Genomic DNA, 17777 nt, shown 5'->3' on the forward strand with positions numbered 1-17777 from the left:
GCATATATTATCTGGGAGGTTGAGATTTATAATATTAATTTATTGCTTGGCTAGCATGTTTCTCTTGTAAGGTGTATCCAGTCCATAGGTTGTGGGATATTCTCCTTCCCAACAGGAAGTTGCAAGAGGACACCCACAGTAGAGCTGTCTATATAGCTCCTCCCCTAACTGCCACTCCCATCATTCTCTTGCAACTCTCGACAAGATAGGAAGTATCAAGAGATATGTGGTGACTTAGTGTAGTTTTTACATTCAATCAAGAGTTTGTTATTTTTAAATGGTACCAGCGTCGTACTGTTTTACTCGCAGGCAGAAATTAGAAGAAGAATCTGCCTGGAGGTTGATGATCTTAGCGGTTTGTAACTAAGGTCCATTGCTGTTCTCACACATAACTGAAGAGTATGGGAAAGACTTCAGTTGGGGGAACGGTTTGCAGATTACCTGCCTTGAGGTATGTTCAGTATATTTATTTCTAGAGAGATGATAAGATCTAGAAAATGCTGACAGAGCCTTGTATAATTGAGATAAGCCTGATGCAGTGATTTAACAATGACTGGGATCATGCTTACAAAAAAGGGTAATATTCATGTTAATACTCATATTTCTTAGTCACAAAACGTTTACATGTTATATAGAAAGAACGTTTTTTCTCTGAGGGTGATAAATCATTTTTTGGGGCCTAGTTTCCACATGGCTAGTCAGATACTCCTAGGAGTATTTTCTTAAGGCCCTCTGACATCGAGTGCATGGTGGGAGGGGCCTATTTTCGCGCTCTAGATGCGCAGTTCTTATTCAGACTGAGACATCCAGCTTCCCTAAAGGAGTCCTCTAGCATCTGAGGACCACTATAGAGGGCTTATTTCTTCCCTAAATCGTATTTGAGGGCAGGTAGGAGCCACAGCAGAGCTGTGGCAAGGTGTTTAACTGTTTATTAACGTTTTTTAACATTTTTCAAATCCGGTTTGGGGCCTAAAGGGTTAATCATCCATTTGCAAGTGGGTGCAATGCTGCTTTAGTCCCTTATACACACTGTAAAAATTTCGAAGAGTTTACTACTTTTTAACACTGTTTTGCAGTTTATGTGATAGTTTTTTTCTCTTAAAGGCACAGTACCGTTTTTGTTTAATTGCTGTTTCACATTTATTAAAGTGTTTTCCAAGCTTGCTGGTCTCATTACTAGTCTGTTAAACATGTCTGACATAGAGGAAACTCCTTGTTCAATATGTTTAGAAGCCATTGTGGAACCCCCTCTTAGAATGTGTACCAAATGTACTGAAATTTCTATAAATTATAAAGACCATATTATGGCATTTAAAGATTTATCACCAGAGGTTTCTCAGACTGACAAAAGGGAGGTTCTGCCATCTAGCTCTCCCTACGTGTCAGAACCTATAACTCCCGCTCAAGTGACGCCAAGTACATCTAGCGCGTCGAATGCGTTTACCTTACAAGACATGGCGGCAGTTATGACTAATACCCTCACAGAGGTATTGTCCAAACTGCCAGGGTTACAGGGAAAGTGAGACAGCTCTGGGGCTAGAACAAATACAGAGCTTTCTGACGCTTTAGTAGCTATGTCCGATATACCCTCACAATGCTCCGAAGCCGTGGCAAGGAAGTTGCTATCTGAGGGTGAGATTTCAGATTCAGGGAAGACATTACTTCAGTCCGATTCTGAAATGACAGCCTTTAAATTTAAGCTTGAACACCTCCGCTTATTGCTCAGGGAGGTTTTAGCAACTCTGGATGACTGTAACCCCATTGTAGTTCCAGAGAAATTGTGTAAAATGGACAAATACTTTGCAGTGCCTGTTTACACTGATGTCTTTCCAGTCCCTAAGAGGTTTTCGGAAATGATTACTAAGGAATGGGATAGACCAGGTGTTCCGTTCTCTCCCCCTCCTGCTTTTAAAAAGATGTTTCCCATAGATGTCGCTATACGGGACTCGTGGCAGACAGTCCCTAAGGTGGAGGGTGCTGTTTCTACCCTAGCTAAGCATATAACTATCCCCGTCGAGGACAGTTGTGCTTTCTTAGATCCTATGGATAAAAAATTGGAGGGTCTCCTTAAGAAAATTTTTATCCATCAAGGTTTTATTCTCCAGCCTCTTGCATGCATTGCCCCAGTTACTGCTGCAGCGGCTTTTTGGTTCGAGTCTCTTGAGGAGGCTCTACAGGTGGAGACCCCGTTAGATGATATTTTAGACAGGATTAAAGCTCTCAAGTTAGCTAATTTCTTTATTTCTGACGCAGTTTTTCATCTAACCAAACTAACGGCTAAGAATTCAGGTTTTGAAATTCTGGCGCGCAGGGCGCTATGGCTTAAGTCCTGGTCAGCAGACGTTACTTCAAAGCCTAAGCTTCTTAACATCCCCTTCAAAGGACAGACCCTTTTCGGGCCGGGCCTGAAGGAGATCATTTCTGATATTACTGGAGGAAAAGGTCACGCCCTTCCTCAGGATAGGTCCAATAAATTAAGGACCAAACAAAATAATTTTCGTTCATTTCGAAACTTCAAAAGTGGCGCAGCTTCAGCTTCCTCTAATGCAAAACAAGAGGGAAATTTCGCCCAGTCCAAACCAGTCTGGAGACCGAACCAGGCTTGGAACAAGGGGAAGCAGGCCAAAAAAACCTGCTGCCGCCTCTAAGACAGCATGAAGGAGTAGCCCCCGATCCGGGACCGGATCTAGTAGGGGGCAGACTTTCTCTCTTCGCCCAGGCTTGGGCAAGAGACGTCCAGGATCCCTGGGCATTAGAGACTGTTTCCCAGGGATATCTTCTGGACTTCAAAGCTTCATCTCCAAAGGGGAGATTTCATCTCTCATAATTATCTGTAAACCAGATAAAGAGAGAGGCATTCTTACGTTGTGTTCAAGACCTACTGGTTATGGGAGTGATCCACCCAGTTCCAAGGGAGGAACAGGGGCAGGGCTTCTATTCAAATCTGTTTATAGTTCCCAAAAATGAGGGAACTTTCAGACCAATCTTGGATCTCAAGATCCTAAACAAATTTCTCAGGGTCCCATCCTTCAAGATGGAGACTATCCGAACCATCCTCCCTATGATCCAGGAGGGTCAATATATAACTACTGTGGACTTAAAGGATGCTTATCTCCACATTCCCATTCACAGAAATCCTCATCAGTTCCTCAGGTTCGCCTTCTTAGACAGGCATTACCAGTTTGTGGCTCTTCCCTTCGGGTTAGCCACGGCACCAAGAATCTTTACGAAGGTTCTAGGGTCCCTACTGGTGGTACTAAGGCCACGGGGCATAGTGGTGGCTCCTTACCTAGACGACATTCTGATACTGGCGTCGACTTTTCAAATCGCCAAGTCCCATACTGACATTGTTCTGGCCTTTCTGAGGTCTCACGGGTGGAAGGTGAACGAAGAAAAGAGTTCTCTCTCCCCTTTCACAAGAGTTTCCTTCCTAGGAACACTGATAGATTCAGTAGAAATGAAAAATTTTCTGACAGAGGTCAGGTTATCAAAGCTTCTAACTTCCTGCCGTGCTCTTCATTCCACTTCTCGGCCGTCAGTGGCTCAGTGTATGGAAGTAATCGACTTAATGGTAGCGGCAATGGACATAGTTCCGTTTGCCCGCCTACATCTCAGACCACTGCAACTTTGCATGCACAATCAGTGGAATGGGGCTTACACAGATTTGTCCCCTCTGCTAAATCTGGATCAAAAGACCAGGGATTCTCTTCTCTGGTGGTTATCTCGGGTCCATCTGTCCAGGGGAATGAGTTTCCGCAGGCCAAAGTGGACTATAGTGACAACAGATGCCAGTCTTCTGAGCTGGGGCGCAGTCTGGAACTCCCTGAAGGCTCAGGGTTCGTGGATTCAGGAGGAAGCCCTCCTTCCGATAAACATTCTGGAACTGAGAGCGATATTCAGTCTCTTCAGGCTTGGCCTCAACTAGCTGCGGTCAGGTTCATCAGATTTCAGTCGGACAATATCACGACTGTACCCTATATCAACCATCAGGGGGAAAAGAAGCCCCCTGGCAATGTTGGAGGTTTCAAAGATAATTCTATGGGCAGAGATTCACTCTTGTCATCTCTCCGCTATCCATATCCCAGGAGTAGAGAACTTGGGGGCGGATTTTCTAAGTCGGCAGAATTTTCATCCGGGGGAGTGGGAGCTCCATCCGGAGGTATTTGCCCAGCTGATTCAACTATGGGGCAAACCAGAACTGGATCTGATGGCGTCTCGTCAGAACGCCAAGCTTCCTTGTTACTGGTCTAGGTCAAGGGATCCCCAGGCAGCGCTGATAGATGCTCTAGCAGTGCCCTGGTCCTTCAGCCTGGCTTATGTGTTCCCACCATTTCCTCTCCTCCCTCGTCTGATTGCCAAGATCAAGCAGGAGAGAGCTTCAGTGATTTTGATAGCACCTGCGTGGCCACGCAGGACTTGGTATGCAGATCTGGTGGACATGTCATCCCTTTCACCATGGACTCTGCCGCTGAGGCAGGACCTTCTACTCCAAAGTCCATTCAAACATCCAAATCTAATTTCTCTGCGGCTGACTGCTTGGAGATTGAACGCTTGATTTTATCAAAACGTGGTTTCTCCGAGTCGGTCATTGATGCCTTAATTCAGGCTTGAAAGCCTGTCACCAGGAAAATCTATCATAAGATATGGTGTAAATCCAAGGGTTACTCATGGAGTAAAGTCAGGATTCCTAGGATATTATCCTTTCTCCAAGAAGGATTGGAGAAGGGATTGTCAGCTAGTTCCTTAAAGGGACAGATTTCTGCTCTGTCTATTCTTTTGCACAAGCGTCTGGCAGATGTTCCAGACATTCAGGCGTTTTGTCAGGCTTTAGTTAGAATCAAGCCTGTGTTGCTCCGCCATGGAGTTTAAATTTAGTTCTTAAAGTTCTTCAAGGGGTTCCGTTTGAATCTCTGCATTCCATAGATATCAAGCTTTTATCTTGGAAAGTTCTGTTCTTGGTAGCTATCTCTTCGGCTCGAAGAGTTTCAGAGTTACCTGCCTTACAGTGTGATTCCCCTTATCTGATCTTCCATGCAGATAAGGTAGTTTTGCGTACCAAACCTGGGTTTCTTCCTAAGGTGGTATCTAATAAGAATATCAATCAGGAGATTGTTGTTCCGTCACTGTGTCCTAAGCATTCTTCAAAGAAGGAACGTCTATTACACAATCTTGACGTGGTTCGTGCTTTAAAGTTTTATTTACAAGCTACTAAGGATTTTCGTCAAACATCTGCATTGTTTTTTGTCTACTCTGGACAGAGGAGAGGCCTAAAGGCTTCGGCACCTTCTCTTTCTTTTTGACTGAGAAGCATAATCCGTTTAGCTTATGAGACTGCTGGCCAGCAGCCTCCTGAAAGAATTACAGCTCATTCCACTAGAGCGGTAGCTTCCACATGGGCTTTTAAAAATGAGGCCTCTGTTGAACAGATTTGTAAGGCGGCGACTTGGTCTTCGCTTCATACTTTTTCTAAATTCTACAAATTTGATACTTTTGCTTCCTCGGAGGCTATTTTTGGGAGAAAGGTCTTGCAGGCAGTGGTGCCTTCCGTTTAAGTTCCTGCCTTGTCCCTCCCTTCATCCGTGTCCTAAAGCTTTGGTATTGGTATCCCACAAGTAATGGATGAACCCGTGGACTGGATACACCTTACAAGAGAAAACAAAATTTATGCTTACCTGATAAATTTCTTTCTCTTGTGGTGTATCCAGTCCACGGCCCGCCCTGTCACTTTAAGGTTTGTGTTTTTTATTTTTAAACTAACCACTCACCACTGCACCCTATAGTTTCTCCTTTTTTCTTGCTTGTCTTCGGTCGAATGACTGGGAGTGGCATTTAGGGGAGGAGCTATATAGACAGCTCTGCTGTGGGTGTCCTCTTGCAACTTCCTGTTGGGAAGGAGATTATCCCACAAGTAATGGATGAACCCGTGGACGGGATACACCACAAGAGAAAGAAATTTATCAGGTAAGCATAAATGTTGTTTTTTTGTGTCTTAAATGAACATGAAACACCAAGTTTTTCTTTTATGATTCAAACAATTTTAAATAACTTTCCTATTTACTTCTAATATCAAACTTTCTTCATTTCTTGTATCTTTTGTTGAAAAGCAGGAAGGTGAGTTCAGGGGTGTGCATGTCTGCAGCACTATATGGCAGCAGTTTTGCATTAATGTTATACATTAGCAAGCGAACTAGATGGCAGTACTATTTCCTGCCATGTAGTGTTCCAGACATGTGCACGCTACCTATCTAGATATCTCTTCAACATAGAATAAAAAGAGTACAAAGCAAATCTAATAATAGAAGTAAATTGGAAACTTTTTTTAAATTGTATTTTCTATCTAAATTATGAAGAAAAATGTTGTGTTTATGTCCCTTTAACCCCTTAATGACAACTGATGTACCAGGTACGTCATGCAAAAACAAACAGTTAATGACAATAGACGTACCTGGTACGTCAGTTGTCTAACAGAGTGCTGGAAGCGATCACAATCGCTTCCAGCAGCTCTCAGGGTATTGCAGTGATGCCTCGATATGGAGGCATCCTGCAATACCTATTTACAAGACTCTGATGCAGAGAGAGCCACTCTGTGGCCCTCTCTGCACCGGTAGCGATGGTGCAGTTCGTTGGTGGGTGGGAGCGTAGCAGGGAGGCGGGTGGGCGGCCCATCTCTACCCGGCATCTGGTTCCTGTAAGTGCAATGTGCACGCCAGTGCTGGGAGCGTGCGGGGGCGCGCGCGCGTGTGTGTGCATGCTCGCGCATTAGCCACACTGACACCAATGAGGAGGGAGAGGGGGGGAAAAAGTAAAAAAAAAATTAAATATAAAAAGGATTTGGGAGAGGGAGGGGGATGGGGGTATTGTGGGGGGCTGCTACACTACAGAAAGAGTTTAAAGTTAAAAAGAAAAATAAATACTTTTGCTTGTTTTTGGGGGCAAACTGGGTACTGGCAGACAGCTGCCAGTACCCAAGATGGCGGCAATTAGGTAGGGGAGACGGTTAGAGAGCTGGGGGGGGATCAGGGAGGTTGGGGGCTAAGGCAGGGGTCCATCACAGCTAAAATATTTTATTATTTTTATTTAAAAAAAAAAAAAAATCCTTTTATTTAGTACTGCCAGTACTTAAGATGGCGGGGACAATTGTGCGGTGGGGGAGGGAAGAGAGCTGTTTGGGAGGGATCAGGGGGTGGGATGTGTCAGGTGGGAGGCTGATCTCTACACTAAAGCTAAAATTAACCCTGCAAGCTCCCTAATTAACCCCTTCACTGCTAGGCATAATTCACGTGTGGTGCGCAGCAGCATTTAACGGCCTTCTAATTACCAAAAAGCAACGCCAAAGCCATATAAGTTTGCTATTTCTGAACAAAGGGGATCCCAGAGAAGCTTTAACAACAATTTGTGCCATAATAGCACAAGCTGTTTGTAGATAATTTCAGTGAGAAACCTAAAATTGTGAAAAATGTAAAAAAAATTTTTTTATTTGCTCGCATTTGGCGGTGAAATGGTGGCATGAAATATACCAAAATGGGCCTAGATCAATACTTGGGGTTGTCTACTACACTACACTAAAGCTAAAATTAACCCTACAAGCTCCCTAATTAACCCCTTCACTGCTGGGCATAAAACACGTGCGGTGCGCAGCGGCATTTAGCTGCCTTCTAATTACCAAAAAGCAACCCCAAAGCCATATAAGTCTGCTATTTCTGAACAAAGGGGATCCCAGAGAAACATTTACAATCATTTGTGTCATAATTGCAGAAGCTGTTTGTAAATAATTTCAGTGGGAAACCTAAAGTTTGTGACAAAATTTGTGAAAAAGTGAACTTTTTTTTTTATTTGATGGCATTTAGCGGTGAAATGGTGACATGAAATATACCAAAATGGGCCTAGATCAATACTTTGGGTTGTCTTCTAAAAAAAAATATATACATGTCAAGGGATATTCAGGTATTCCTGACATATATCAGGGTTCCAATGTAACTAGCGCTAATTTTGAAAAAAAGTGGTTTGGAAATAGCAAAGTTCTACTTGTATTTATTGCCCTATAACTTGCAAAAAAAGCAAAGAACGCGTAAACATTGGGTATTTCTAAACTCAGGACAAAATTTAGAAACTATTTAGCATGGGTGTTTTTGGTGATTGTAGATGTGTAACAGATTTTGCGGGTCAAAGTTAGAAAAAGTGTGTTTTTTTTCCATTTTTTCCTCATATTTTATAATTTTCTTTATAGTAAATTATAAGATATGATGAAAATAATGGTATCTTTAGAAAGTCCATTTAATGGCGAGAAAAACTATATATAATATGAGTGGGTATAGTAAATGAGTAAGAGGAAAATTACAGCTAAACACAAACACAGCAGAAATGTAAAAATAGCCTTTGTCCTTAAAGGGACACTGAACCCAAATTTCTCTTGTAAGGTGTATCCAGTCCACGGATTCATCCATTACTTGTGGGATATTCTCCTTCCCAACAGGAAGCTGCAAGAGGATCACCCACAGCAGAGCTGTCTATATAGCTCCTCCCCTAAGTGCCACCTCCAGTCATTCTCTTGGAGCTCTCGACAAGGGAAGTAGCTAGAGAGATGTTGTGAATTAGTGTAGTTTATCTTCAATCAAAAGTTTGTTATTTTTAAACGGTGCCGGCGTTGTACTGTTTTTTTTACTTCAGGCAGAAATTAGAAGAAGAATTTGCCTGAGGTTTTTGATGATCTTAGCAGGTTGTAACTAAGGTCCACTGTTGTTCTCACACATAACTGAAGAGTATGGGGAAACTTCAGCTGGGAGAACGGCCTGCAGAATTAACTGCCCTGAGGTATGTTCAGTATATTTTTTTTCTAGAGGATGATAAGAACTAGAAATTGCTGACAGTGCCTGATATAGTTAAGGTAAGCCTGATTGCAGTGAGTTAATAACGACTGGCATCATGCTTGCAGTAAAGGGTAATTTTCATATTACTTTCTATTATGGCTTAGTATGTAAAACGTTATATATATAAGGAACGTTTTTTACTGAGGTGATAAATCTTTATTTGGGGCCTAGTTTTCCACATGGCTGTTATTTTACTCCTAGGAATAGTTTTTTAAGGCCCTCTGACTTTGAGTGCATGGTGGGAGGGGCCTATTTTCGCGCTCTAATTGCGCAGTTGTTTCTTACATTCTGAGACATCCAGCTTCCCTGAAGGAGTCCCCTGACATATTTGACCTCTGTAAAGGGTTTTTGTGCCTAAAAAAGTCATTTTATGGGAAGGTAGGAGCCACAGTAGAGCTGTGGCAGTTTGCTTGTGACTGTTATAACGTTTTTTAACGTTTTTTTTATTCGTTTTTTAACCTGAGGGGTTAATCATCCATTTGCAAGTGGGTGCAATGCTATTTTAGTCTATTATATACACTGTAAAAATTTCATAGAGTTAACTGCTTTTTTCACTGTTTTGCAGTTTTTGTGTTTGTTTTTTTCCCTTAAAGGCACAGTACCCTTTTTTATATTCTGCTTTTTCACATTAATTAAAGTGTTTTCAAAGCTTGCTGGTCTCATTACTAGTCTGTTAAACATGTCTGACATAGAGGAAACTCCTTGTTCATTATGTTTGGAAGCCATTGTGGAACCCCCTCTTAGAATGTGTACCAAATGCACTGATCTTACTATAAGTTTTAAAGACCATATTCTGGCTTTAAAAGATTTATCACCAGAGGATATTGACAAGGGGGAAGTTATGCTGACTAACTCTCCCCACGTGTCAGAGCCTTTAACTCCCGCTCAAGAGGCGCCAAGTACATCTAGCGCGCCCTTTGCGCCCATGGCGGCAGTTATGAATCATAATCTTACAGAAGTATTGTCCAAACTGCCAGGGTTACAAGGAAAGCGAGACAGCTCTGGGACTAGAAAAAATACAGAGCTCTCTGACGCTTTAGTAGCTATGTCCAATATACCCTCACAATGTGCAGAAGCCAAAGAAGGAGAGCTTCTATCTGTGGGTGATTTTTCTGACTCAGGGAAGACACTTCAACCTGATTCTGATATGTCTACATTTAAATTTAAGCTTGAACACCTCCGCATGTTGCTCAGGGAGGTTTTAGCAACTCTGGATGACTGTGACGCCATTGTAGTCCCAGAGATGTTTTTCCAATACCTAAGAGGTTTTCAGAAATTATTACTAAGGAATGGGATAGACCAGGTGTACCGTTCTCTCCCCCTCCTGTTTTTAAAAAGATGTTTCCCATAGATGCCACTACACGGGACTTGTGGCAAACGGTCCCTAAGGTGGAGGGAGCAGTCTCTACTCTAGCGAAGCATACAACTATCCCTGTCGAGGACAGTTGTGCTTTTCTAGATCCAATGGACAAAAAATTAGAGGGTTACCTTAAGAAAATTTTTATTCAACAAGGTTTTATTCTCCAGCCCCTTGCATGCATTGCCCCTGTAACTGCTGCTGCAGCCTTCTGGTTTGAGTCTTTAGAAGAGGCTCTACAGGTAGAAACCCCATTGGATGATATCCTTGACAAGCTTAAAGCTCTTAAGCTAGCCAATTCATTTGTTTCTGACGCCGTTGTTCATTTAACCAAACTAACGGCTAAGAACTCAGGTTTTGCTATTCAGGCGCGTAGGGCGCTATGGCTTAAATCCTGGTCAGCTGACGTTACTTCAAAGTCTAAGCTTCTCAACATTCCCTTCAAGGGGCAGACCCTATTCGGGCCTGGACTGAAGGAGATCATTTCTGATATTACTGGAGGAAAAGGTCACGCCCTTCCTCAGGAAAGGTCCAACAAATTAAGGACCAAACAGCCTAATTTTCGTGCCTTTCGAAACTTCAAGAGTGGCGCAGCTTCAACTTCCTCTAATACAAAACAAGAGTGAAATTTTGCCCAGTCCAAGCCGGTCTGGAGACCTAACCAGGCTTGGAACAAAGGAAAGCAGGCCAAAAAACCTGCTGCTGCCTCTAAGACAGCATGAAAGATCAGCCCCCGATCCGGTAACGGATCTAGTAGGGGGCAGATTTTCTCTCTTCGCCCAGGCTTGGGCAAGAGATGTCCAGGATCCCTGGGCATTGGAAATTGTGTCCCAGGGATATCTTCTGGACTTCAAATCTTCTCCCCAAAAGGAAGATTTCATCTCTCACAATTATCTGCAAACCAGATAAAGAGAGAGGCATTCTTACCCACCCAGTTCCAAAGGAGGAACAGGGGCAAGGCTTCTATTCAAATCTGTTTGTGGTTCCCAAGAAGGAGGGAACCTTCAGACCAATCTTAGATCTCAAGATACTAAACAAATTTCTCAGGGTCCCATCCTTCAAGATGGAGACTATTCGAACCATCCTACCTATGATCCAGGAGGGTCAATATATGACTACCGTGGACTTAAAGGATGCTTATCTGCACATTCTGATACACAGAGATCATCATCGGTTTCTCAGGTTCGCCTTCCTAGGCAGGCATTACCAGTTTGTGGCTCTTCCCTTGGATTCTTGGAGCTATGGCACCAAGAATCTTTACGAAGGTTCTGGGGTCACTCCTAGCAGTCCTAAGTCCGTGGGGTATAGCAGTAGCCCCTTACCTAAACGACATTCTAATACAGGCGTCGAATTTTCAAATTGCCAGTTCCCATACAGACATTGTTCTGGCATTTCTGAGGTCGCATGGGTGGAAAGTGAACGAAGAAAAAAGTTCTCTATCCCCTCTCACAAGAGTTTCCTTCCTAGGAACTCTGATAGATTCTGTAGAAATGAAGATTTACCTGACAGAGGCCAGGTTTTCAAAACTTCTAAATTCATGCCGTGTTCTTTATTCTACTTCTCGCCCTTCAGTGGCTCAGTGTATGGAAGTAATCGGTTTAATGGTAGCGGCAATGGACATAGTGCCGTTTGCCCGTCTACATCTCAGACCGCTGCAATTCTGCATGCTCAGTCAGTGGAATGGGGATTACACAGATTTGTCCCCTCTACTAAATCTGGATCAAGAGACCAGGGATTCTCTTCTCTGGTGGTTATCTCGGGTCCATCTGTCCAAGGGTATGACCTTCCGCAGGCCAGATTGGACAATAGTAACGACGGATGCCAGCCTTCTGGGCTGGGGTGCAGTCTGGAACTCCCTGAAGGCTCAGGGCTTGTGGACTCAGGAGGAGACACTCCTTCCGATAAACATTCTGGAACTAAGAGCGATATTCAATGCTCTTCAGGCTTGGCCTCAGCTAGCTGCGGTCAGGTTCATCAGATTTCAGTCGGACAACATCACGACTGTAGCCTACATCAACCATCAAGGGGGAACAAGGAGTTCCCTAGCAATGTTGGAGGTTTCAAAAATAATTCTATGGGCAGAGGTTCACTCTTGCCATCTATCAGCTATCCATATCCCAGGAGTAGAGAACTGGGAGGTGGATTTTCTAAGTCGACAGACTTTTCATCCGGGGGAGTGGGAACTGGATATCATGGCGTCTCGTCAGAATGCCAAGCTTCCTTGTTACGGATCCAGGTCCAGGGATCCCAAGGCAGCGCTGATAGATGCTCTAGCAGTGCCTTGGTCTTTCAACCTGGCTTATGTGTTTCCACTGTTTCCTCTGCTCCCTCGTCTGATTGCCAAGATCAAGCAGGAGAGAGCTTCAGTGATTTTGATAGCACCTGTGTGGCCACGCAGGACTTGGTATGCAGATCTGGTGGACATGTCATCCCTTCCACCATGGACTCTACCGCTGAGGCAAGACCTTCTACTTCAGGGTCCTTTCAACCATCCAAATCTAATTTCTCTGCGTCTGACTGCTTGGAGATTGAACGCTTGATTTTATCAAAACGTGGTTTCTCCGAATCGGTCATTGATACCTTAATTCAGGCTCGAAAGCCTGTCACCAGGAAAATCTATCATAAGATATGGTGTAAATATCTTCATTGGTGAGAATCCAAGGGTTACTCATGGAGTAAAGTCAGGATTCCCAGGATATTATCTTTTCTCCAAGAAGGATTGGAGAAGGGATTGTCAGCTAGTTCCTTAAAGGGACAGATTTCTGCTCTGTCTATTCTTTTGCACAAGCGCCTGGCGGATGTTCCAGACGTTCAGGCGTTTTGCCAGGCTTTAGTTAGAATCAAGCCTGTGTTTAAACCTTTTGCTCCGCCATGGAGTTTAAATTTAGTTCTTAAAGTTCTTCAAGGGGTTCCGTTTGAACCTCTGCATTCCATAGATATCAAGCTTTTATCTTGGAAAGTTCTGTTTTTGGTAGCTATCTCTTCGGCTCGAAGAGTTTCAGAGTTATCTGCCTTGCAGTGTGATTCCCCTTATCTGATCTTCCATGCAGATAAGGTAGTTTTGCGTACCAAACCTGGGTTTCTTCCTAAGGTGGTATCTAATAAGAATATCAATCAGGAGATTGTTGTTCCGTCACTGTGTCCTAATCCTTCTTCAAAGAAGGAACGTCTATTACACAATCTTGACGTGGTTCGTGATTTAAAGTTTTATTTACAAGCTACTAAAGATTTTTGTCAAACATCTGTATTGTTTGTTGTCTACTCTGGACAGAGGAAAGGCCAAAAGGCTTCAGCAACTTCTCTTTCCTTTTGGTTAAGAAGTATAATTCACTTAGCATATGAGACTGCTGGCCAGCAGCCTCCTGAAAGAATTACAGCTCATTCCACTAGAGTGGTGGCTTCCACATGGGCTTTTAAAAATGAGGCTTCTGTTGAACAGATTTGTAAGGCGGCGACTTGGTCTTCGCTTCATACTTTTTCTAAATTCTACAAATTTTATACTTTTGCTTCTTCGGAGGCTATTTTTGGGAGAAAGGTCTTACAGGCAGTGGTGCATTCCGTTTAAGCGCCTGCCTTGTCCCTCCCTTCATCCGTGTACTATAGCTTTGGTATTGGTATCCCACAAGTAATGGATGAATCCGTGGACTGGATACACCTTACAAGAGAAAAAAAAATTTATGCTTACCTGATAAATTTATTTCTCTTGTGGTGTATCCAGTCCATGGCCAGCCCTGTCATTTTAAGGCAGGTGTTTTTTATTTTTAAACTACAGTCACCACTGCACCCTATAGTTTCTCCTTTCTCTTGCTTGTCTTCGGTCGAATGACTGGAGGAGCTATATAGACAGCTCTGCTGTGGGTGATCCTCTTGCAGCTTCCTGTTGGGAAGGAGAATATCCCACAAGTAATGGATGAATCTGTGGACTGGATACACCACAAGAGAAATAAATTTATCAGGTAAGCATAAATTTTGTTTTTTTTCTTTTATGATTCAAATAGAGCATGCAATTTTAAGCAACTTTCTAATTTACTCCTATTATCAAATTTTCTTCGTTCTCTTGCTATCTTTATTTGAAAAAGAAGGCATCTAAGCTTTTTTGGGGGGTTCAGAATTCTGGACAGCACTTTTTTATTGGTGGATGAATGTATCCACCAATCAGCAAGGACAACCCAGGTTGTTCACCAAAAATGGGCCGGCATCTAAACTTACATTCTTGCATTTAAAATAAAGATACCAAGAGAATGAAGAAAATTTGATAATAGGAGTAAATTAGAAAGTTGCTTAAAATGTCATGCTCTTTTTGAATCATGAAAGAAAAAAATTGGGTTCAGTGTCCCTTTAAGGGTAAGAAAATTGAAAAATGGTCTGGTCATTAAGGGGTTAATATGAAGGTTACATGATCTTCTATATGTGGTATCTAATTTTAGCAAGGATATTTGATGCCAGGAAATATACAAGGGCACTGCAGCCTGGAGAACATAAAAAGAGGCAAAGTACATTAAAAATATGTTGCACAAAAATGTGGTTACAGTTTAATATAGGTTTTAACATCCTAATAAACATTTATGGAACATTCCTATTATTTTGTATCTGTGAAGTTGTGACTAAACCAGCGTGTTGTACATAGACAAATAGGTATATGTTTAATATGAACAACATGATGTCCACCTTTCATAGCCTGTTTGTTTTATGCCGTCATTTACTGTACATAATACAAAATCATTGCCTACTGTGAACATAAGTGATATCCTGCAAACAGTGTCCATATGGACGGCATACAAACCAAATGCAATTCATGTTTCCCTCTGCACACCCTGCAGCATGTGTAACTCATAAGTGTCCAGGAAAACATGACCGAGGTGACAACACTAGCCCATGGGACAATTCAAACTACTGGCACTCTACCTCTAAGCTGTTACTATTTTGATTAGTTTCACTGGCTGCAATTGTAGTGCTTATCCTCTTAGTGACCAGACCGATTTTCAATTTTCTTACCATTAAGGACCAGGTCTATTTTTACATTTCTGAGGTGTTTGTGTTTAGCTGTAATTTTCCTTTTACTCATTTACTGTACCCACACATATTATATACCGTTTTTTCTCGCCATTAAATGGATTTTCTAAAGATACCATTATTTTCATCATATCTTATAATTTGCTATAAATTGTTTTATAAAATATGATGAAAAAATAGAGAGAAAAAAAACACTTTTTCTAACTTTGACCCCCAAAATCTGTTACAGATCTACAACCACCAAAAACACCCATGCTAAATAGTTTCTAAATTTTGTCCTGAGTTTAGAAATACCCAATGTTTACATGTTCTTTGCTTTTTTTGCAAGTTGTGGGGCAATAAATACAAGTAGCACTTTGCTATTTCCAAACCATTTAAAAAAAAAAAAAATTAACGATAGTTACATTGGAACACTGATATCTGTCAGGAATCCCTGAATAACCCTTCACATGTTTATATTTTTTTTTAGTAGACAACCCAAAGTATTGATCTAGGCCCAATTTGATATATTTCATGCCACCATTTCACCGCGAAATGCAATCAAATAAAAAAAGTTGTTAACTTTTTCACAAACTTTTTCACAGAGTTTAGGTTTCTCACTGTAATTTGAGCAATTATGGCACAAATGGTTGTAAATGCTTCTCTGGGATCCCCTTTGTTGAGAAATAGCAGACATATATGGCTTTGGCATTGCTTTTTGGTAATTTAAATGCCGCTGCGCACCACACTTTTATTTTTCCCAGCAGTGAAGGGGTTAATTAGATTGCTTGTAGTGAGCGTGTAGGGTTAATTTTAGCTTTAGTATAATGTAGTAGACAAACCCAAAGTATTGATATAGGCCCATTTTAGTATATTTCATGCCACCAATTCACCGCTAAATGTGATCAAATAAAAAAAATCGTAAAGCTTTTACACAATTTTAGGTTTCTCACTGAAATTGTTTACAAACAGTTAGTACAATCATGGCACACATGGTTGTAAATGCTTCTCTGGGATCCCCTTTGTTCATAAATAGCAGACATATATGGCTTTGGCATTGCTTTTTGGTAATTAGAAGGCTGCTAAATGCCGCTGCGCACCACACTTGTATTATGCCCAGCAGTTAAGGGGTTACTTAGGTAGTTTTTAGGGTTAGTTTTAGCTTAGTGTAAAGATCAGCCTCCTACCTGACACATTCCACCCCCTGATTCCTCCCTGTTCCCCCTCAAACAGCTCTTTTCCCTCCCCCACCTCACAATTGTCACCGCCATCTTAAGTACTCGCAGAAAGTCTGTCAGTACTAAAATGAAAGGCTTTTATATATATACTAGTCCTAAAGCCCGTTCACACGGGCCATTTTTTGCAGGGTACAGCAGTCCCAACCCTTGCGCTCTCTCCCTGCCCCTCTCTTTTGCTCTCTCTCTCCCCCCTCTCTTTTGCGCTTTCTCTCCCCCTCTCTTTTGAGATCTCTCTCCCCCCTCTCTTTTGCGCTCTCTCTTCCCCCTCTTTTGCGCTCTCTCTCCCCCCTCTTTTGCACTCTCTCTCTCCCCTCTCTTTTGAGCTCTCTCTCTCCCCCCTCTCTTTTGCGCTCTCTCTCCCCCTCTCTTTTGCGCTCTCTCTCTCCCTCCTCTTTTGCGCTCTCTCTATCCCCCCCTCTTTTGCGCTCTCTCTATCCCACCCTCTTTTGCGCTCTCTCTATCCCACCCTCTTTTGTGCTCTCTCTCTCCCCCCTCTTTTGCGCTCTCTCTCTCCCCCCTCTTTTGCGCTCTCTCCCCTCTATCTCCCCCTCTCTCTCTCTCTCTCTCTCTCTCTCTCTCCCCCTCTCTCTCTTTCTCCCCTCTCTCTCTCCCCCTCTCTCTCTCTCTCTCTCTCTCCTTTCTCTCTCCCCTCTCTCTCTCTCTCCCTCTCTATCTCCCCCCTCTCTCTCTCACTCCCCCTCCCCTCTCTCTCCCTCCCTCCCCCTCCCCTCTCTCTCCCCTCCCCTCTCTCTCTCCCTCCCCTCTCTCTTTCCTCCTCCCCTCTCTCTCTCTCCCTCCCCTCTCACTCCCCCTCCCCTCTCTCTCTCTCACTCCCCTCTCTCTCTCCCTCCCCTCTCTCTCTACCTCCCCCTCTCTCTCCCTCCCCCTCTCTCTCTCCCTCCCCCTCTCTCCCTCCCCTCTCTCTCTCCCTTCCCCCTCTCTCTCCCCTCTCTCTCTCCTCCTCCCACCTCTCTCTCTCCTCCCCTCTCTCTCCTCCCCTCTCTCTCTCCCCCTCCCCCTCTCTTTCTCTTCCCCCCCTCTCTTTTGATCTCTCTGTCCCCTTTCTTTTGCTCTCCCTCTCTTCCCCCTCTCTTTTGCGCTCTCTCTCCCCCTCTCTTTTGCGCTCTCTCTCTCCCCCCTCTTTTGCGCACTCTCTCTCCCCCCTCTTTTGCGCTCTCTCTCTCCCCCCCTCTTTTGCGCTCTCTCCCCTCTATCTCTCTCTCTCCCCCTCTCTCTCTCTCTCTCTCTCCCCCTCTCTCTCTCTCTCTCTCTCTCTCCCCCTCTCTCTCTTTCTCCCCTCTCTCTCCCCCTCTCTCTCCCCCC

The 17777-nt window shown here is 43.3% G+C and overlaps 1 protein-coding gene across 1 annotated transcript in view; it reads right to left on the reverse strand.

Moving 5' to 3' along the window:
- The window catches only part of LOC128656102 (serotransferrin-B), a 132635-nt gene that overhangs the window by 72430 nt on the left and 42428 nt on the right, over positions 1 to 17777 (reverse strand). The window lies entirely within an intron of this gene.

Source organism: Bombina bombina, chromosome 4, assembly GCF_027579735.1.
Source record: "Bombina bombina isolate aBomBom1 chromosome 4, aBomBom1.pri, whole genome shotgun sequence".
In the NCBI taxonomy this organism is placed as follows: domain Eukaryota; kingdom Metazoa; phylum Chordata; class Amphibia; order Anura; family Bombinatoridae; genus Bombina; species Bombina bombina.